This window comes from Pogoniulus pusillus, chromosome Z (assembly GCF_015220805.1).
Source record: "Pogoniulus pusillus isolate bPogPus1 chromosome Z, bPogPus1.pri, whole genome shotgun sequence".
Lineage (NCBI taxonomy): Eukaryota > Metazoa > Chordata > Aves > Piciformes > Lybiidae > Pogoniulus > Pogoniulus pusillus.
In genome coordinates, this window is record NC_087309.1 from 116,266,101 (window position 1) to 116,288,669 (window position 22,569).

Here is a 22,569-nt window from a genome sequence, read left to right on the forward strand (position 1 = left end):
GACAGACTAAAAGAGTTGGGGCTGTGCAGTCTGCAGAAGAGGCTCCAGGTGACCTTACTGTGGCCTTTCTGTATCTGAAGGGAGCCTACAAAAAAGCTGGGGAGGGACTTTTTAGGCTCTCAGGGAGTGGCAGGACTTCGGGGTAGGTAGGTTCAGACCTGATCTGGCCAGTCTGATCTAGGGTAGGGTGTCGTTGCCCATGGCAGGAGGGTTGGAACTATATGATCCTTGTGGTCCTTTCCAACCCTGACTGATTCTATGACTCTAAGACAGGCATAATGCTGACCTAGAACGGTTCTCTCACACAGGCTATTTAGAGGAAACACTTTACAAAGTGGAGGAAAGGAGGGCAGAGAGACTGGCAGAAAGGCTCTGAAGCCCTAAGGAGAGGGAGGCAGGTCCATGTGCCAACCACCCCACATATGCCAACAGTACCTTGTGATATTTCCACTCCTTTATTGAACTTGATGTTCTCCAAGCCCAGTACAAACTCTTAAGCCTAACTGAGATATACTTTACTCAGGGTTGCTCCATCTCCTTCCAAACACATGCACATAGTTACACTTGAACACATTAAAATTATTTAGTGCACTGAGGCAATCTGAATCATCTCAACATAGAAACAAAGAGAAATTCCTCCTATGCCTTGATGTCCTTCTGGATATTTTATCCTAACCTATTTATCAGATTTACTATTAACATTTTATGCTCCCTAGATCAAACACCTGACCTCTGCATGATCTCAAAGGCCAGTAATAAACTTAGAAGCAGTATCAAACAACAGTATGAAAATACTGCATTTGCTTTAAAACTAAGCAAAAATGTTTCTGAAAAGACAGTGGAGATGCATTTATACCTCCAGATAAAACTAAATATCCTTGTTGACCATAGCATGGAAAAGCACAGCCCACTGGCCACTGTTTTGTACTTATGCATGCTTTTATACACCTGCAGAAGATTAGAAAGTTTTGTATGCAAAGATACATTTGTAGTCCTTTGCAGTCTTTTTAAATGGTAAAAAAAAGTCCAAATTTTACATTAAATTTACTTTTTAAAATTCAGTGTCTGTAATGCCTAACTCCTAATTTCATAAAACTTAGTAAGATAGAACCAGCATGATCTTAAATGCACCAAAACAGCATCTTAACAGCATCGAAGAATATTATGCTGTAACTGAGTTACTGTTCAAAACACACATATAACTTAGTTAAAAAACACTTATGGTACCAGTGCCCAGCCCTATTGACTGGTTTGTTGGAGAGAGAGATCAGTTTAACTATGTGACTAATACACACATAATGATTTTATTTAATTCATAATTTAATTCCATGCTTTGTAATAGATAAAACTTCCTGAGGATACCCTTTTCATACCACGAAGAGCCTCTAAATTCAAGTAGAACGACACCCATTTGTTTCAATCTTGTATTGTGTAACGGCAGAAACCCTTCAGTAATTAACAATTTCCACTTAAGAGCAACTGTTTTGTATATAGATGTATCTGAAAAAGTCTGTCTGCAAATAAGGGCATTTAAAATAGATCTATCACAAGTTTCAGGTGGATTATTCTACATACTTACTCTGAATGTAAAATCTAAGTAGTATTTTACTCAAGGATATTGATTCATAAAGACATGACACAGTTTCTTCTCAGAGCAATTCAATATAGATTATGTATTGCAAGAACTTTGCCACTGTGATAGAACCCCAGCAAAATAATCATCAAGTGCACTATGCTAGCCCAATAAATGCCAGTAGAAATTTTACTATGGTATCATCTGTAGGAAGGAAAATAATCTACAATTTATTAATTGAAAAAAAATGTTTCTTGTATTCTTTAGAAGATTATTGTATTTATCCTACATAAAAAAGAAAATGCATTTAACAGGTAAATTATGTTAAAAGGTAACTGCTACCTTTCTTTTGGAATTGCAAAAGTATCACAATACACTAATGGTGGAATTGAGAGGAGCTTTCTAGCTGTACACACACACACTAGGGCCATCTCATACAGTTATTTAATTAGCACTTAACATAGATTCCGTTAGCAAGACCAGCTTCATCGACTGCTCTCTAATTTGAGTATGATGTCACATGCTTAGTTACTCAAGGGTAGTTCTTCACTGGTTATAAAACATATGGGAACAATGGTCACAAGTATGCATGCACACCATGGTATTATTGCTGTATCTCTCAGAATCACAGGATTTCTTAGATTGGAAAAGACCTTCAAGCTCATCGAGTCCAATCATTAGTTTCACACTGACAAGTCCTTGACTAAACCAAAGCCCTCAGCACAAGATCCAATCACTATGAATTGCTATGGTTGGAAAGGACCACCAGGATCATCCAGTCCAACCTTCATCCCAGCAGCCTTCATCACTAGACCACAGCCTCAAGCGCCACATCCACTCTCCTTTTAAACACCTCCAGGGATGGTGACTCCATCACCTCCCCGGGCAGCCTGTTCCAGTGCCTGACCACCCACTCAGGAAAGAACTTCCTCCGAACAGCCAACCTAAACCTCCCCTGATGCAACTTGAGGCCATTTCCTCTTGTCCTATCATTAGGAATTCAGGAGAAGAGACCAGCTCCAGCCTCACTACAACCTCCTTTTAGGTAGCTGTAGAGGGCAATAAGGTCGCCTCTCAGCCTCCTCTTCTCCAGACTAAACACCCCCTGCTCCCTCAGCCGCTGCTCATAGGTCATATTTGCCAGACCTCTCCCCAGCCTCATCACCCTTCTCTGCCCCTGCTCCACCACCTCAATGTCCCTCCTATACTGTGGTGACCAAAACTGGACACAGTACTCGAGGTGTGGTCCCACGAGTGCTGAGTACAGGGGCATGACCACCTCCCTACTCCTGCTGGTCACACCACCCCTGAGATAGTCCTGCTCTTGGCCTTCTTGGGCACACTGCTGGCTCATGTTCAGCCAGTTGTCCATCAACACTCCCAGGTCCTTTTCTACCAGGCAGCTCTCCAGCCACTCCTCCCCAAGCCTGCAGGTTTAAAAGCCATTAACTGTGGATGTACTTGATGCTATTTTTTTCCTCAATAAAATGTTTTGAGCTTATAATAAGTAATGTCCAAACTCTAAAACATTTAATGTTAATGTTCAGTTCAAACCTTCTGAAGTACAGAATCAGACCAGGCCAAGACTTTTCATTTCTAGAAGAACTTGATAGAAAGGAATGTCACAAATGAAGATGAAAACAATTCTCAAATGTTTTGTAATGTGCTTCTGTGCAACTCAAACTGAGACTTTTTAGGGTACATTTTAACTGAGTGTAAAGATGAAGACAACAAAATAAGAGGTCACATCGAAGTCACTATGAAGTGGTTATATTCCAAATGTTCCAATTTCTGAACTAACTGATGTTATTTCTCTTGTTTCTTCTTTTCTTTAAAGTCATTAGGGGGAAAAAAAACCTACTGGTCAGACAAGATAATTAATCAGAATGAGGAACAATAGCAAGAAAAAGCCATTGTGAATAAATCATAGCTCTTCAATGACTCTGAACTCAGAAGTGATTAAGCAGAAATGGATACTGAATCACAATAGACAATTTAAGGACAAAATCAGAACGGACTGGGAACAAACTGAAACAAAGCTAGCAAAGAAAAAAACAACAGAAGTTACGACCTAAGCAAGCTCAGTAGCTACAGAAAGACCTGGGAAAAGATTGCCAGATCTTTCAATAGCTAAGAAAATCTGTCAACGTGTGATGCTGAAAGACCAGAATTAAATGCCCTTTTTACCGCAGACTTCACTAAAGGCATCGCTTATGATCAGATAGCTAACTCGGTTACAATAATAACAAAGCCTCAGACTGATCTGGACAATGTACTCTTTAATTCAGAAAGCAGTATGGATGCCTGAGCTGAGATTCAAAATTACAGCAAACACAGAAATGATTACAAGATAGAAGAAAATTCAACATAGATAGAAGTCCCCTGGTTTAGCAATAATCAGATCTACATAGTTCATACAATTATGCTTACACTCACTACAGAATAATAAACAGAGCAAATACGAAGTAGGGAGTAACTAAATTTCCAACTATAATTTGTAACAAACTGAAGATGAATGAATACTAGCATGTTGTTTAACAGGCAAAAATCATGAACAACTACAGATTTTAAGACTTGTGAACTATTCCTCTTTATTCAGTGCCGCTGATAAAGACTATCACAGAAAATCTGGACACCTGCACGTCAAGAAAGCTGGGTATGAATTGTGCCAGCAGAAAAGCAGTTAAGTGTGACTGAAACTCTGGAAATCATGACAGGCAAGGAATGCAATAGGAAGAGGTGACTCAAAACACACTCCTTCACTCCAAGCCCTGCTAAGAGCAACAGAATATAACCTACTCTCAGCTTCTGGTCAACAGTGAGGTAGTCTTGAGTTGCGGTAAGAAATACTTACTTGTATGTTAACGTAAGCTTTCCACTGGTGAGACACTAAGACACTGCAATAGATTGTCTAGGACTAATGTGCAGCCTCGAGGAAGGGAATTTTTAAGAACAGGACAGATCCAGACACACCAAGATACTTCCAATCAGAGATTACTTTCAGGTCTCATTTTCTGTGGCAGTTTACAGGTACATGCGTCAGGAAGCCTCTAAAGAGTGACCACTGCCATAGTCTGGAAGATGTCACAATGCATAGAGCATTATGCAGCTTCACAAGAGGTATCAGTGCTTTAGTCTCCATTGCATCACATTTGTAAAAGACTTCCCCTCAACCAACCACTATATTGTACTGGGAAAACCATAAAATATGTAGAAGCGCTTCCAAGTTGTCGTTTTTGTTTTCAACCACTTGTGCTGCTGTAACACAAGGATTAAGAATGATGAGAGAACTCAGCAGAAAAATGAGGCAGACAAGGAGTAATACAGCAAGGTACAAAACAGCAGAGAAAACAACCTAAGCAGGCTGTTCCTTTTCTTACAACAGAAATTTGAACTGCTTTATTATTTCCTATGTATCATAAAAGAACACATCAAATAAGCACCCAGATTGAAAACTATTTTAGCACTACACCACACTGCATGTTCATTCCACCTAGCCTCTTTAGCACAGACATCACCACAGGAAAACTGCCTAAGCATCAACCAAAGCTCTCCCATCCTGGAGAGATCCTGGACTTTAAAAGAGGGCTAACTTTGTCCTACTCAAAACTCTACTTAGATGTGTCCAGTGGGCTAGGGCTCTAGAAGAGAGTGGGACTCAAAAGAGCTAGTTAATATTCAAACAATACCTCCTCCAGGCTCAAGAAAAATGTATTCCCTTGAAAAATAAATCAAGTAAGGGAGACCTGCATGGATAAGCAGAGAACTCAAAAAGAAAAAAGAGGTCTGCAACATGTGGAAAAAAGGTCTGGTCAATTGGGAGGATTATAGAAATATTACCAGAGCATGTAGAGATGTGACAAGAAAGGCCAAGGCCCTCTTGGAGCTGAGTCTTACCAGGGAGGTGGAAGAAAACAAGCAGAGCTTCTTCAAATCCATCAATGACAAAAGGAAGAGCAGGGAAAAGGTGAGCCCACTACAGAATGATATGGGAGATATGGTAACAGTGGATGCAGAGATGGCAGACTTGCTGAATGCCTTCTTTGCCTTGGCCTTTACCTGTCTAACACCAGCCCTCAGGAACCCCAGTCTTTGAAGCAAGAGAGCAGAATGGAAGGGAGGACTAGTCAGCCACAGCTGGGTAAAAAGTCACTTGTACCAACTGAAAACACACAAATCCATGGGCCCCAATGGGCTGCTTGCACAAGTGCTGAGGGAGCTGGCTGATGTTGTTGCTGAGACTCTCTCCACCATTTGTGAACAGTCACAGAGAAAAGGAAAGGTGCCTGAGGACTGGAAGAAAGCCAATGTCACTCCAGTCTGCTACAAAGGCAAGAAGGAAGACACAAGCAATGACAGACGAGTCAGCCTCACCTCCATCCCTGGAAAGGTGATGGAGCAGCTCATTCTGCAGGTCATCTCTAACCACATGGAAGAAAAGAGTAGCCAACATGGATTTACCAAGGGGAGATCCTGATTCATTAATCTGATAGCCTTCTGTGAAACCATGACCAAATGGGTACATGAAGAAGAGCTGTGGATGTCACATACTTTGACTTCACCAAGGCTTTTGATACTGTCTCCCATCACATCCTCACAGAAATGCTCAGGAAATGTGGCATAGAGGATTAGTCTGTAGGGTGGATCAAAAACTGGCTCAACAACAGAGTTCAGAGGGCTGTGACTGGTAGCACAGAGTCAACTGAGAATCACAGAATCAGTCAGGGTTGGAAGGGACCACAAGGATCATCTAGTTCCAACCCTCCTGCCATGGGCAGGGACACCCTACCCTAGATCAGGCTGCCCACAGCCTCATCCAGCCTGGCCTTAAACACCTCCCTGGGCAACCCATTCCAGTCTCTCACCACTCTCATGCTCAAAAACTTCCTCATCACACCCAGACTAAATCTCCCCACCTCCACCTTTTCTCCATTCCCACTAGTCTTGTCACTACCTGATACCCTAAAAAGTCCCTCACCTTGGAGGCCTGTGGCCAACTTGGAGGCCTGTGGCCCGTGGTGTTTCCTAGAGATCAGTACTGGGCCCAGTTTTGTTCAATACCTTTATTAAGACCTGAAAGAGGGCATTTTATCTTTATTTTATTTGGTTGATTCTATGATTCTATGATTGAACGTACCCTCTGCAAGTTCACTGATGATGCAAAACTGGGAGGGTGACTGCATTAGGCTGTGCTGCCATCCAGTGAGATCTGGACAGGTTGGAGAGTTGGCCAAAGGCAAACCTCATCAAGCTCAATAAGGACAAGTGCAGGGTCCTGCACCTGGGGAGGAATAACAGCAGGCACCAGCAAAGGTTAGGGATTGCCACTGAGCAACTCCACAGAGAAACACCTTGGAGTCCTAGTGGACAGCAATAAGACAAGGAGTAATGGATACAAATGTCAACACAGAAGGTTCCACCTCAACATGAGGAGAAGCTTCTTTACAGTGAGGGTGATGGAGCACTGCAACAGGGTACCCAGTGATGCTGTGGAGTCTCCTCTAAAGACTTTCAAAACCTGCCTAGGTGCATTTCTGTGTGGACTACCCTAGGTGATCCTGCTTGTGGCAGGAAGGAGTTGGACTTGATGATCTCTGGAGGTCCCTTTCAACCTCTAATGTTACATACACTATAAGCAGGAGTGCTACGTTCTGTCTAGGTCAGCTTCAGTATTAGTTTACTGATGTTCTACTTATTCTGCATTATAATAGTTAGAAAGTCTGAATTTTAATACACTAGCTCCTTCTAGAAACAAGCACAAAATTAGACTTTCAATGATAAACAATTACATATTAACTTAGGCTGAGTCTTTCTTCTAAATACAGCAAATCTTATTTTTCAGTAAAAAGCTGTTATTTGTATTATATGTTTAGCAATAAGAAACTGAGTTTGAAATTAATGTGAAGTGTAGAAATAGAGAGTTTTTATGGCCTATCTTTTCCAAAATTGGTTAGTATTTTTGGCTGCTGCATAAACACAATAGCAAGATAAAAAACACCCTAAGAATTAATTTAACAGGAGGTATTCAACATTGTTTGAAATTTGGAACATCTCAGCAACTTCCCTGAAGAATTGCTGTTCAGAGTAGGGATTTATCTTTGGTGAATTGCTAGCAGTTCCCAGTAGGACAAGGGAGGTTATTCTGCCCCTGTACTCAGCACTGCTCAGGCCACACCTTGAGTACTGTGTCCAGTTCTGGGCTCCTCAATTCAAGAGAGATGTTGAGGTGCTGGAAGGTGTCCAAAGAAGGGCAACAAAGCTGGTGAGGGGCCTGGAGCACAAATCCTATGAGGAGAGGCTGAGGGAGCTGGGGGTGTGCAGCCTGCAGAAGAGGAGGCTCAGAGGGCACCTACAGCTACATGAAGGGAGGCTGTAGCCAGGTGGGGTTGGTCTCTTCTGCCAGGCAACCAGCACCAGAACAAGGGGACACAGTCCCAAGTTGTGCTGGGGGAAGTATAGGCTGGATGCTAGGAGGAAGTTGTTGTCAGAGAGAGTGATTGGCATTGGAATGGGCTGCCCAGGGAGGTGGTGGAGTCACCATCCCTGGAAGTGTTGAAGAAAAGCCTGGCTGAGGCACTTAGTGCCATGGTCTAGTTGACTGGATAGGGCTGGGGGATAGTTTGGCCTGGATGATCTTGGAGGTCTCTTCCAACCTGGTTGATTCTATGAAAATATGATGGAAAGTACGATGGAACTTGCCACTGCTGACATAAAAAACTAAACCAACACAGAAGGTCCAGTTCTTTGCTGCAAATGAAACATTACACCTACATACATACTCTGGAATGCATTTCAGCTAATTACTGGAGTTCAGTAATTAAGGACTTTTCTTTTGGTGTGGAAGTGAAGAATAGGGAATGAGGTAAAACACACAGCTTCCACTTTCAAGCCTCTGTATTTTTTTCAGTCTTCCACTGGAAGAGACTTAGACAACCCTCAGAGCACTTTAAACATCGGACTAGGTTTCCCCAAAGTGACAAAATCTCCCACAGTGGAAAGACTCAAGGCTTGGCTTGACAGGGCCTTTCATAACCTAAGGTCCTGCTTTCAGAAGCAGGTAGGTAAAGTTTATATGGTACAAATGTATAGATACTGGGTGGGAATATTCCAGTTAGGGTGTTGCTTTTGTGATAAAACTGAGCACTGTGACAAGACCAGCCAAAAAGCTGCAGCCCTCTGTTACTTAACACAGTAGTGCAGTTGTGCTCCCTTGCTGCCTGATCTTATTGCCTGCATGCTCTGCAGTTTCAGTCAGGTGACTGATTGCTTTTTTGGTGACAATTTCCTGATCAAGCTTTTGTACTGGACAGCAACTGTAGCTGCTGTCTACAACTACATGAAGGGAGGCTGTAGGCAGGTGGAGGTTGGTCTCTTATCTCAGGCAATCAGCAACAGAAGAAGGGGGGACAGTCTCAAGTTGTGCTGGGAGAGGTATAGGCTGGATGTTAGGAGGAAGTTGTTGTCAGAGAGAGTGATTGGCATTGGAATGGGCTGCCCAGGGAGGTGGTGGAGGCACCACCCCTGGAGGTGTTCAAGCAAAGACTGGGTGAGACACTTAAAGACACAGTCTAGTTGATTGTCTAGGGCTGGGTGCTAGGTTGTACTGGATGATCTTGGAGGTCTCTTCCAACCTGGTTGATTCTATGATTCTAGGGCCAAGTAATTCCCATAGTAATTCTATGTGACCTCTGTCACATAGATCCTGAATGATTCTATGATTCTGTTATTAAATTCAGAACAGTGACCTTATCATTGCAAACATCATTTGAACATGACACGTTGGTTATCAGCTGTATTACATTGAACAAGCCTGCAGAAAATGTTAATCTATCTAACAGAAGGAAATGCTACAGGTGCCAATTCTGTATTTTGAAGTGTGAAATAATGAAACAAGTAGTCAGGATGTTTTTTTTCCTGTTGCTTGGGTTTTTCAGTTATTCCAAGTTATATGCTTACTGTGTCAGGGTAAATAAGGTCACTGGTTAAGAAAGGGTATAGCTGAAAGTTGCACAAAGCTATACTAAAATGTAATGAAATTGTAAGTGCTAAGAATGTTGAACTTGTCAGAGGAGCATCAAGAAGGGAATTCTAAACCAATGAAAATTAATTTTCCAAGGACAGACCACCAATCTTCAATAAGGAATTCATATCAGCTGAGTAATTACTTGGGTAATTTCAGTGGTTGCAGTGCAAATCTCTTCCAAAAGATTTAATCAGTCTGCTATTTCTCTACTGGGATTGAACATAGGAAATTTTGTTCTGTAGTGCTGATGAGGAAATACCCAGATTGGTAAAAACTTCTGGTGTAGAGCACGCAGCATGATTCTGCCCCTCAATTCAAGAAAGATGTTGAGGTGCTGCAACATGTCCAGAGAAGGGCAACAAAGCTGGTGAGGGGCCTGGAGCACAAATCCTATGAGGAGAGGCTGAGGGAGCTGGGCATGTTTAGCCTGGAGAAGAGGAGGCTCAGGGGTGATCTTATTACTGTCTACAACTACCTGAAGGGGCATTGTAGCCAGGTGGGGGGTGGCCTCTTCTCCCAGGCACCCAGCAATAGAACAAGGGGACACAGTCTCAAGTTGTGCCCGGGTAGGTATAGGCTGGATGTTAGGAAGAAGTTCTTCACAGAGAGAGTGATTTCCCATTGGAATGGGCTGCCCAGGGAGGTGGTGGAGGCACCGTCCCTGGGGGTCTTCAAGAAAAGACTGGATGAGGCACTCATTGCCATGGTCTAGTTGACTGGCTAGGGCTGGGTGATAGGTTGGACTCGATGATCTTGGAGGTCTCTTCCAACCTGGTTGATTCTATGATTTATGATTCTATGATTTATGATTCTAAAATACAAAACTACTACCATAAGCATTGAGTGGCTAAAACCAGTATCTAATTCAACAACTGAAGTACATAACCAACTTAGGGTGATACTTATTTGTTTAAATGCAGAGATTTTATTTGCTATCAAATTAAGATTAGAGAACCATCAAGCACATGACACAATAATGGGCAGTTCCTTATGTATCACCTAGCTATAGAGATGGGTCCAATTTATACAGCAATTACTCAAATGTGACTTAAGAAAACTGGAGAAAGGTTAACTTTGCTCAAGAAACAGTGTTGTTCCTGTGGTGGTGTTGACATCAGCCTCATGCCCCAGGAGTAAACATCCAGTTAAAATCTAAAGTCAACACATTGATCTTAGGCTCAGGATGCTACAGTACCTTTTTTAATACATGTAACCAAATGCAGAGGCCTCATTGTAAGCAAGTTCTTCATGTGTGCTGTACCACTGGACACAAGGAAACCTACTGATTTTGGAAAAATACACCAAATTCTAATTGAAGAACAGAACAAAACAAGAACCTGAAAGGCAGAACTAATTACCCTGCCAGCTGAGACCCAAGTCAATTTAATTAGAAAGGCCATTATTGTCACACAGAGGAAGCTTCAAAATCATTGTAGTTGAAGTTAACCCTGTGTCATGTACATGTCTAGTTAATATACAAGAGACAGTTTCAAACCAATGGCACACTATTAAGCAGCCAGCCCACGATCTTTCTATTGAACAGGTTTTCTTATTCAGAACAAGAGATGGTTCTTGTTTGGAAAGAACAAAAGACATGCCTGAACAAATGTCTTTGCCCCTTAGGCTCAGAGCTGACCTCATTGCTGTCTACAACTACCTGAAGGGAAATTGTAGCCAGGTTGGGGGTGGCCTCTTCTCCCAGGCAACCAGCAATAGAACAAGGGGACACAGTCTCAAGTTGTGCCAGGGTAGGTCTAGGCTGGGTGTTAGGAGAAGTTCTTCACAGAGATGTTGTGGAGAGCCTGCAGGCCCGAACAGAGGCTTCTTTATGCCCCTACTTGCCTGGACATGTGTTTCTGCCAGGACCCCTGGTTGTAAACAGGTTGTTTAACACACACACACCCAACTAGTGTCTCCCTGGGGCAAACCCATGTGATCCTCATATTTGGGAGAGTCCAGGCAAGAGCCTCCTGCCTATTACAGTAAGGTTCAGCTTACTGCCAACCTGACTGGTCACTCTGGTGGGCAAAGGGCACATTGATCTCGGCCCACAGTCTATAAAGAGGGGTGCACAGGAGAGCCACGAGTTCAGATCTGTTCTGCTCAGCTCTCTGATCCTGCCTGCAGTGCAGCTCAGTCCTCTCTGACTCACCTGCAAGGTCCAGACACAGAGTCTGGCCCTCACCTGCAGCTCTCTGAGGCACAGACCTCGTGCATTGATTCAATTTGCAGCTAACCTGTCTGCGTACTTTAGAGGCAGAGCTCAGTCAAGCCTGCACCCATTTACATTCATAAGGACACTAGAACCTCCTAAGACCAGCTATGCATATCTGCAAGCCATACTACTATCAGGACCTGATCCTGATCTTGCATTTATCTACGGAGCTCAGTCTCCCAGCAGCCTGGAGAGAACCAGGAAAGCAGACCTCTGGACTGCCTGCTAGCACACACACACACACACACACACGGCCTGAACTCATGTAAAGAGAACCCTGCAGAGCCTGCACGGACATTCTTCTCCTGTTCCTGTAACCCTGCCAAGCTGATAATCCCTGGATGCAGTATCCAGAAGAAGACAGCAGCATCGAGGCAGAGATCATCCCACGCCAGGAGAACAAAGGTTAGAGAAAGAAACCTGTTTACCCCAGAGACTGGGAAATTCACCTATTTCCCCCTCAAGCAGGGAAGATTCCAGCCTCACAGAGTCCACAGAGAGACCCCCTGAAGTCCGGACATTGGACACAGGCTGTGACACAACCCCAGAGGGTGATTACTAATTAATAACAACACTCATAAGTAAAGCTTTAATTCCTCTGTAATATAAGTTATCTCTGCCTTAGAGCAGAAAGAGTTTCAGCCCCTGCTGGGCAAATAGCATAAGTTCCTAAGTGGCACTAAGCCAGAAGGGAAACCTCTCTCTGTTTATAGTTCAAATGTTTTGCCAGTTATTGACCCTGTATATATTATAGCCTAATTGTTTTCATAACCTTGCACAAAAGAACTAAATATTATTACACAGTGGTTGACGGTGGCAAGAGTTCATAAATATTAATTTTAATAAATTATATTTTTATATAAAATTAATACTGCCTCAAATTAATTTCTCACCTCTGCCAAATAGGCGTAGGCATAGAGCACCCCCCCCTGCAACAAGAGAGAGTGATTTCCCATTGGAGTGGGCTGCCCAGGGAGGCACTGTCCCTGGAGGTCTTCAAGAAAAGACTCGAGGCACTTGGGTGCCATGGTCTGGTTGACTGGATAGGGCTGGGGGATAGGTTGGACTGGATGATCTTGGAGGTCTCTTCCAACCTGGTTGATTCTATGATTCTAAACTCATATTCCCACAGGAATATTGAATGGTGGTTGTCATTGTTCAAAGATGGCAACTTCTTCTTTTCAGATAACTTCACTGTGTGCCTATATATGCAAGGTGGATATGTTGGGATGTTTGTGCTTTCATTATGTTGGCAATTTAAAGGAAGGAAAAAAAATGTGGCTTATCTGTCCACTCTGTTAGTTCTGTGCAACAAGCTAAAGAGAGAACCTGTACTTGAAAGCAAAAACGACAGTATCTTCAAAGACGTGGAGAGATGCAGCATCAAAATCATACCTCACAGAACTCCTCAGTTTACACACTTTGTGTTGTGCTTACTTAAATGTGAAATACCAAACTTAAAATAAAATAAACAACAACAAAGATAACTTATGAAAAACTATTTTAAGAGTAAACTGTAAAGCACAATTATGTAAGTGTTGTGCCTAATTAAATGTGAAATACCAAACTTAAAATAAAATAAACAACAACAAAGATAACTTATGAAAAACTATTTTAAGAGTAAACTATAAAGCACAATTATATAAGTTTATACTCATGACAGAGATTAGTTGGACACTTAAAAATGTGTTTGTAAAGAAAACGTGTTAATATAAATTACTACGAGCAAAATAAATTCTATCAAGCCAAAGTACAGAAATGTACACTTAGGATAACAATATATTGAATATTTTTTCTGCCATTAACTGTATCACAGTAAAAGCAAACAAACAAAACCCCCCAGGCCCCCAATGACAACAAACACACAACATAGAACAGAAAAAGTGTACCCCTTGCAACCAGTTAAATGCAGTCTGAGACATAAGACACAGAACTTGTTCCTAGAAATTAGATAACAGTACAAGAGGAAACAGTTCTAGAGGAGAGTTCAGTTGATGTTAGTATGTGGCCAGTCCAAATTATTGAGTGCTGCTGATTAACTAAGCCTCTCCTCTCAAAGAGTGCTCCATGTGAATGGACCAACATTGTTTCTTATTAACTGTAACATACAAGAAGGTCATTAAAAACATTCTGAGACTTGGGATCTTCTATAGCTATCTGAGGACACCCACAAAGTAGCTACTAATTTGGATACTTGAAGTACATTTCCCATATTGTTTTCATTCTCTAATTCTATAGCTGTGAGACACTTTAAATTGTAATTAAAGTTTTACTTCAGAAATTCTGTGATGGTTTGGGTGTTGCCTGACTCCCTAAACTTAAGAAAAATCACCCAGACTAGACTCAGTGGCTGGAAATTAAAGAATGAAGCTTTGTAGCTACAGCTTAGCACAATATACAGGCAGATATTTACAATCTATACAGCTACAGACAGAAACAGACAAGTTTAAAAGCTAATACAGAAACAAAACAGCCCTCTCAGAAACCTGAGTCCCCAGGAGGGGCTCCCAAACACCCTTCCACTGAGCTTTCCACCCCTCTACCTTATCCCAGACTTTGCCTTACATTCAAGGCAAGTCTGGAGAATTGGTCAGGGGGGTTAGGAAGCAGACTGGTTGCACAGACAGCAGGTTAGGGAGAAGGCAGGCAGCCAAAGCCAGAGAGCAACTCTGTTATCTATGTTTGTGTTTTTGTACATCTCAGCAAGCCTATGAGTGAAGCAGACATCACCACTACTTCCTTTTCACAGCCTATAATCGAATTCCTGTCACTAAAATATGCCAGCTAGGCTCGAACTAGCACAAGTTCCTAGCACCTTAATAGATTACAGCCCATCCATCTTAAATAAGCTTTACTGGAAGCTTTCATTTAAAAATCTGAGCTGAAGGCATGTGAGCATTCATTCTGTGTCACAGGGAGTATTATTTGCTGCACACACTGGTCAAAATCAAATTTTAATAACAGCCAGGTTTTCTAAACACCATTAGTATTATGAGGAATATTCCACCTTTTTCATTACATATTTTTTCATTTACTGGGGGGCGGGGGGGAGAAGAATGAAAGAGAGAAAGAAAGAAAGAAAGAAAGAGAGAGAGAAAGAAAGAAAGAGAGAAAGAAAGAAAGAGAGAAAGAAGGAAGGAAAGAAAGAAGGAAGGAAAGAAAGAAAGAAGGAAAGAAAGAAAGAAGGAAGGAAAGAAAGAAGGAAGGAAAGAAAGAAGGAAGGAAAGAAGGAAGGAAGGAAGGAAGGAAGGAAGGAAGGAAGGAAGGAAGGAAGGAAGGAAGGAAGGAAGGAAGGAAGGAAGGAAGGAAGGAAGGAAGGAAGGAAGGAAGGAAGGAAGGAAGGAAGGAAGGAAGGAAGGAAGGAAGGAAGGAAGGAAGGAAGGAAGGAAGGAAGGAAGGAAGGAAGGAAGGAAGGAAGGAAGGAAGGAAGGAAGGAAGGAAGGAAGGAAGGAAAGAAGGAAGGAAGGAAGGAGGGGGAAGGGGAGGGGGGAAAGAAAGGAAGAAAGGAAGGGAGGAAGAAAGGAAGGGTGGAGTAAATGGAGGGAAGGAAGGAAGGAAGGAAGGAAGGAAGGAAGGAAGGAAGGAAGGAAGGAAGGAAGGAAGGAAGGAAGGAAGGAAGGAAGGAAGGAAGGAAGGAAGGAAGGAAGGAAGGAAGGAAGGAAGGAAGGAAGGAAGGAAGGAAGGAAGAAAGAAGGAAAGAAGGAAAGAAGGAAAGAAGGAAAGAAGGAAAGAAGGAAAGAAAGAAAGAAGGAAAGAAAGAAAGAAGGAAAGAAAGAAAGAAAGAAAGAAAGAAAGAAAGAAAGAAAGAAAGAAAGAAAGAAAGAAAGAAAGAAAGAAAGAAAGAAAGAAAGAAAGAAAGAAAGAAAGAAAGAAAGAAAGAAAGAAAGAAAGAAAGAAAGAAAGAAAGAAAGAAAGAAAGAAAGAAAGAAAGAAAGAAAGAAAGAAAGAAAAAAAACAAACTGTAAGTGAGCTCCTGAAGTTCTGACCTTTAAATTCAGTCTATATGCTAATCCCTTCTACTTAAGAATTGGTTCCCCACATCACCAGTATGGAACACTAAGCATAAGCCTGCCCTGAGATTCAAAAAAAAGCAGCTTTGTTAACATGGAAGTTTTCAAGCTGTTTTTTTGTTTAAAAATGCTTGAAAACCCATTGTTCTTTTTTTAAGAGCTTCAGCCTGCCGCAGAATTTATCTTTCATATTCCTTTATACCTGCTTGCCTTTATGCTATTAATAAAAGCCACCTACCACCGACCTTCCTCCAAGAAGGTTAAAATTCTAGCTTCTGTGTGAAATGCTAGAGTGCCTTTTCTGAGAAGAAATGCTACATCTACGTGCCGCCAGCAACAAGAAAGAACACACTATTGCTCCGACCCTTCATTAGTCAAGAGGATCCTGGCAACAGCAGCAGTGCTTACACACAGCCTTTGCATGAAAAGCTGTTTTCAAAGGTAACCTTGCCAAGGGCTACGCTCTGTCTTGGCAAGAGGAAGCAAACTTTACTTTTCTACCAATCAGTTCGCTCTGCATGAGAAACAGGTGTTATGATAGGAAATGGGACTTGGAGCAGGAACAGAATAAAATCCTCTAAAAATAAGTTTGGGCTGAAAAAAAAGAAAATCTGAGGTAATCGTAAGCCTGTGGGGCTTACATGTATTTTGCAAAAGGCAAATCAGGAAACTGGTTGAGGGATTAAATGCCCTTTTAAAAAATCACCAAGGAGATTATAATCACTAAGTAAAACCATGTAAATAATATCCTGAAGTAACTCTTTTTCTTTTCTTTTCTTTCTTTTTTTTGTTTTTTTAAACTCACAGGTTTCAAACAGCCTAATGGTAAAAGGTTCATCCTCCAAAGAGCTTCTCTAACACCAAACAAACAAACAAATCAAAACAATTAATTAATAAGTGTGATGAAGCTTGCCATCTTCTCTACTTGCTATGTTAGGTGTTTCAGGCCAGGCTGGATGAGGCTGTGGGCAACCTGCTCTAGGGTAGGGTGTCCCTAGGCACGGCAGGGGGGTTGGAACTGGCTGCTCCTTGTGCTCCCTTCCAACCCTGACTGATTCTGTGATATTTTTCAACAGAGAAATAGAATTGCATTTTGAAGCATCATTATATCAGACTACAATGGATTACATTCTTACATGTCACCTTATAGATTTTTCCATCAGCGAGGTGCTGTTACTAAAAACCTTCTTGAATTTGTATCAGTCATTACCACTACTCCTTAAAATTCTGCATGTGATGACATTTGTCCTGCCCACATTGCAATACCTTTTGTCATTCACCTCTAATGATACACACTTGAAATAAACAAAAAAGAAAGATTTAGTAAATATAATTACAAATAAAATGTATCTATGTTTTTATCTATATTATGTACTTTCTCTAATGAAATTCCTTTTTTTTCCCCCAAAAGGTCAAATATTCTAGCATGGCAGCCTGGCCTGGATCAGGAACAGTGTGGCCAGTAAGACAAGGGAGGTTATTGTTCCCCTATGCTCAGCGCTGGTCAGGTCACACCTTGACTGCTGTGTCCAGTTCTGGGCTTCTCAATTCAAGAGAGATGTTGAGGTGCTGGAAGGTGTCCAGACAAGGGCAACAAATCTGGTGAGGGGCCTGGAACACAGCCCTGTGAGGACAGGCTGAGGGAGATGAGGTTGTTTAGCCTGGAGAAGAGGAGGCTCAGGCCTGACCTCATTGCTGTCTATAAGGGAGGCTGTAGCCAGGTGGGGTTGGTTTCTTCTCCCAGACAACCAGCAATAGAACAAGGGGACACAGTCTCAAGTTGTGTCAGGGGAGGTCTAGGCTGGATGTTAGGAGGAAGTTGCTGGCAGAGAGAGTGATTGGCATTGGAATGGGCTGCCCAGGGAGGTGGTGGAGCCCCCATTCCTGGAGGTGTTCAGGAAAAGCCTGGATGAGGCATTTAGTGCCATGGTCTGGTTGACTGGATAGGGCTGGGTGTTAGATATTGCTGGATATGATTGGAGGTCTTTTCCAACCTGGTTGATTCTATGATTCTTTGATCTGTTACATATCATATATCGAGACTTTGTTAAAATAGATTGCCTTTTTCATGGAAACAAGAATGGAATTCAGGTGCTTCATGGTGAACTCAAGAGAATGCTATTAGGAGTCATTAACTGAGTTTACTGTACCTATATAGAGGGTAGAAGCCACAGTAAACCAGAAGGCAGGAGTGCATTTGATGACGCAAAATAAATCACTTAGTCTTTAGAAGAAAACATGTTTTCCAAAAAGAAACCCTGAAAAGTTTGCATTACTTTAACAGCTACTTCCCAGTTACCAAGAGTATTATTTGAGTCTTTTAAAATCTGCTTTATTTTTTCCCCAGATTTCAGCAGAGTGAGCAATTCTTAGCTTGAGGCACTATCACTGGAATAAGAATGGTAACACATGGTCTCGACAATCTTTGCAACACTACAGGCTGCGAGCAGAGTGGCTGGGAAAATGCCAGGTGGAAAAGGACCTGAGGTGTTGGTTGACAGCCACCTGAACATGAGTCAGAAGTGTGCTCAGGTGGCCAAAGACAACAGCATCCTGGCCTATATCAGGAAGAGCCTGTCCAGTAAGAATAGTTAAGTGATTATGTCCCTTTACTTGGCACTACTGGGCTGTATCTTGATTACCATGTCTCAGTTTTTGGCTCCTCACTACACAAAAGACACTGAGTTGCTGGAGAGTGTCCAAACAGCAGCAATAAAGCTTGTGAGGGGTCTAGAGAACAGTTCTTCTGAGGAGTGGCTGAAGGAACCAGGGTTGTTTAGTGGAGAGAAAAAGAACATGAGGAGAGACCTCACTGCCACCATCTCTGCAGGTTTTTCAAAGACGTATTAATGTGGTGCTTAACGATAGGGGTCAGTGATGGCACTTTTATGTTCACAGTTGGACTTGAAAGATCTTTTCCAACCTAGTTGATTAGATGATTCTATGATTGTACTACTGAAAAGAATAAAACCTGTTTTAAAATTCAAAAAAAGGAAAAAACTAAGAACGACCAAAAAAGGAACAAAAAGAAAGGAAGAAAGGAAGGGTGGAGTAGAGAGAGGGTGAGAAGGAAGGGAGGGAGGGAGGGAGGGAGGGAGGAAGGAAGGAAGGAAGGAAGGAAGGAAGGAAGGAAGGAAGGAAGGAAGGAAGGAAGGAAGGAAGGAAGGAAGGAAGGAAGGAAGGAAGGAAGGAAGGAAGGAAGGAAGGAAGGAAGGAAGGAAGGAAGGAAGGAAGGAAGGAAGGAAGGAAGGAAGGAGGGGGGAGGGAGGAAAGAAAGGAAGAAAGGAAGGGAGGAAGAAAGGAAGAGTGGAGTAAAGGGAGGGTGGGAAGGAAGGAAGGAAGGAAGGAAGGAAGGAAGGAAGGAAGGAAGGAAGGAAGGAAGGAAGGAAGGAAGGAAGGAAGGAAGGAAGGAAGGAAGGAAGGAAGGAAGGAAGGAAGGAAGGAAGGAAGGAAGGAAGGAAGGAAGGGGGAGGGAGGAAAGAAAGGAAGAAAGGAAGGGAGGAAGAAAGGAAGGGTGGAGTAAATGGAGGGTGGGAAGGAAGGAAGGAAGGAAGGAAGGAAGGAAGGAAGGAAGGAAGGAAGGAAGGAAGGAAGGAAGGAAGGAAGGAAGGAAGGAAGGAAGGAAGGAAGGAGGGGGGAGGGAGGAAAGAAAGGAAGAAAGGAAGGGAGGAAGAAAGGAAGGGTGGAGTAAAGGGAGGGTGGGAAGGAAGGAAGGAAGGAAGGAAGGAAGGAAGGAAGGAAGGAAGGAAGGAAGGAAGGAAGGAAGGAAGGAAGGAAGGAAGGAAGGAAGGAAGGAAGGAGGGGGGAGGGAGGAAAGAAAGGAAGAAAGGAAGGGAGGAAGAAAGGAAGGGTGGAGTAAAGGGAGGGTGGGAAGGAAGGAAGGAAGGAAGGAAGGAAGGAAGGAAGGAAGGAAGGAAGGAAGGAAGGAAGGAAGGAAGGAAGGAAGGAAGGAAGGAAGGAAGGAAGGAAGGAAGGAAGGAAGGAAGGAAGGAGGGGGGAGGGAGGAAAGAAAGGAAGAAAGGAAGGGAGGAAGAAAGAAAGGGTGGAGTAAAGGGAGGGAAGGAAGGAAGGAAGGAAGGAAGGAAGGAAGGAAGGAAGGAAGGAAGGAAGGAAGGAAGGAAGGAAGGAAGGAAGGAAGGAAGGAAGGAAGGAAGGAAGGAAGGAAGGAAGGAAGGAAGGAAGGAAGGAAGGAAGGAAGGAAGGAAGGAAGGAAGGAAGGAAGGAAGGAAGGAAGACAACCTTTGACTTCAGCTGAAACCATGAACAACTGAAACAAGAATAACAAAACTTCAACCTATTTTTCCACTGATCCTGCTACTGTACAGTAATTTGTTAGTGTTAATGATTTAAAAAAGTCTTATTCAAATAATGCAAGTGCAAAAGGTTTGTGGTGTTTCTGATAATTACTTTCTGGTTCTCAACAAAGTAAAAAAATATCCCAGTTTTTTAAGTATCTGACCCAGTAAGAAAAAAGTATGAAAGATGCAAACAGAACATGCCAATATCATAAAAACTCCTGCTTCTAATTTGATTATGAAATGCAACTTGCAAGTATTCTACATATCCTTAAACTGTAAATACTCTCACTACACCAAGCATCACTCTCTTTTCACATACCGACCCTCTCAATAACTAAATCCAGTAACTTTTAACTTCTTACAGGATAATTGTCTCTGTTTTTCATAAATGCTGTACTGACAATTTAAAATAGCTTCCACAACAGTACTCTTGATGCATTTTGGTTAGTAAGAGGCTATACAGATAGACCTTAATCCAAAAGGATGAACACATTTAACTGCAATAATGTACAAGCTCTGAAGTCCTAAACTCCACAAATTTTAAACATCTCAGGGCATAGAGAAGTCACACTGCAGAAGAGCAAGTAGCATGGAAAAAGTAAATGCACTCATCTGAAGTTCACTTTGGTTTAGGTGTAACTGAAATGCTCGGTGAGCTAACCAAGCCGAATTATTTGCAGTACTCTAAATATTAAACATGAAATCACAGAGTCACTATGGAACATATGAGCAGATACACAGTGCTCCTAAAATGTGCATTTAAATTTCCACTTGTGCTCAAAAACAAAGCACAGCTCATTAGATAAAGTGGAATCCACAAATTACTCAGTATGCTAGTATCAGGGGACACAGTCTCAAGTTATGCCAGGGCAGGTCTACGCTGGATGTCAGGAGGAAGTTGTTGGCAGAGAGAGTGATTGGCATTGGAATGGGCTGCCCAGGGAGGTGGTGGAGTGGCTGTGCCTGGAGGTGTTCAAGAACAGACTGGATAGGGCTGGGTGCTAGGTTGGAGTGGATGATCTTGGAGGTCTCTTCCAACCTGGTTGATTCTATGATTCTACGATTCTATCACATATTAACCACAAACTTAGAAATTATATATGCAGGCCATTTTACCAGAAATATAAATGGATATAAATATGCTTTTTAAATTAAAATAATTTTTTCTACAGCATTTGTAAGCCTTGAATTGAACTGAATTGATTTAAATGAATTGCACTGGAGGAATGCTACCAAATAAAGGGAAAACACTATGTCATCTTACATCAACAACTTGCATCAGGGCATAGCTGAAGGATGAAGCATTCGAGAACCTCTTCAGAACTTTACTTTAAACATTTAATTGTGAATAGAAGATCACAGTCTAAGAGAAGTAAATTCAGTATGTGTACACAGACTTAACGTTCAGTGGCCAAGTTTTAAATTCCAAAAGAAACAGAGATCTCTCAGTGAACAACATGTACATTTAGCTCTCCATACTGAGACACTGGTTGTGCCAACACACTTGAGCCTTTCCATGTTCCACTCCTCATTACAATATGCACCAACACTCCCTGGTTCCTGCCAAGATTCAGCCAGAGCTCATTCACTGCAAGCTTAATGTTAGTTCCAATCAAAGCAGCTCAGGGAGAATACAAGACAGTGTTTTGTATGCAGAACTCAGTCACTGGCATAATGTGCTAATGTAGTAGTGTTCCTAATTAATTCTTCTGATTTATGAAGTGGCTTTTGAACTACATCAAGATGCTTCTCTCTTAAACTTCAGTATCACCCTGTGTTAAGTCTAGAAACTCCATTACTTAATTAGAAAATAAAAGTTTTACATAAAAAAAAATAGTTTTTACTTTGCTTTGCAGTGCTGAACAAGTCATGGCAAATGAACCCCCCCCTATACTCCAGTACAAATTTAGAAGTCTAAGTTACATATACTACATACCATAGCATACAGTGCTATGTCACCTAGAGGAGACTGACAGTTTCCTTCCTTTTATTTTTCAGAAACTTATTCCTGGCATTCAAAAGTGATATATATATATAACATCCACACTGGCATCATCCAAGTTAGAAATTTTATGTTATGATATCATATAATATGATATGTGTACCCAGGTGGCCAGGAGATCCAAGGGCATCCTGGCCTGGATCAGGAACAGTGTGGCCAGTAGGACAAGGGAGGTTATTCTTCCCCTGTACTCAGCACTGCTCAGGCCACACCTTGAGTGCTGTGTCCAGTTCTGGGCTCCTCAATATAAGAGAGAGTTGAGATATTGGAAGGTGTCCAGAGAAGGGCAAAAAAGACGATGAGAGGCCTGAAGCACAGCCCTGTGAGGAGAGGCTGAGGGAGCTGGGGGTGTGCAGCCTGCAGAAGAGAAGGCTCAGGGCAGAGCTCATCACTGTCTACAACTACCTTAAGGGATGCTATAGCCAGGTGGGGGTTGGTCTACTTCTCC

At 42.2% G+C, this 22,569-nt stretch overlaps 1 protein-coding gene across 1 annotated transcript in view; it reads right to left on the bottom strand.

The window, feature by feature from the left end:
- Positions 1-22,569, bottom strand: part of FBXL17 (F-box and leucine rich repeat protein 17) — a 404,447-nt gene that overhangs the window by 198,270 nt on the left and 183,608 nt on the right. The window lies entirely within an intron of this gene.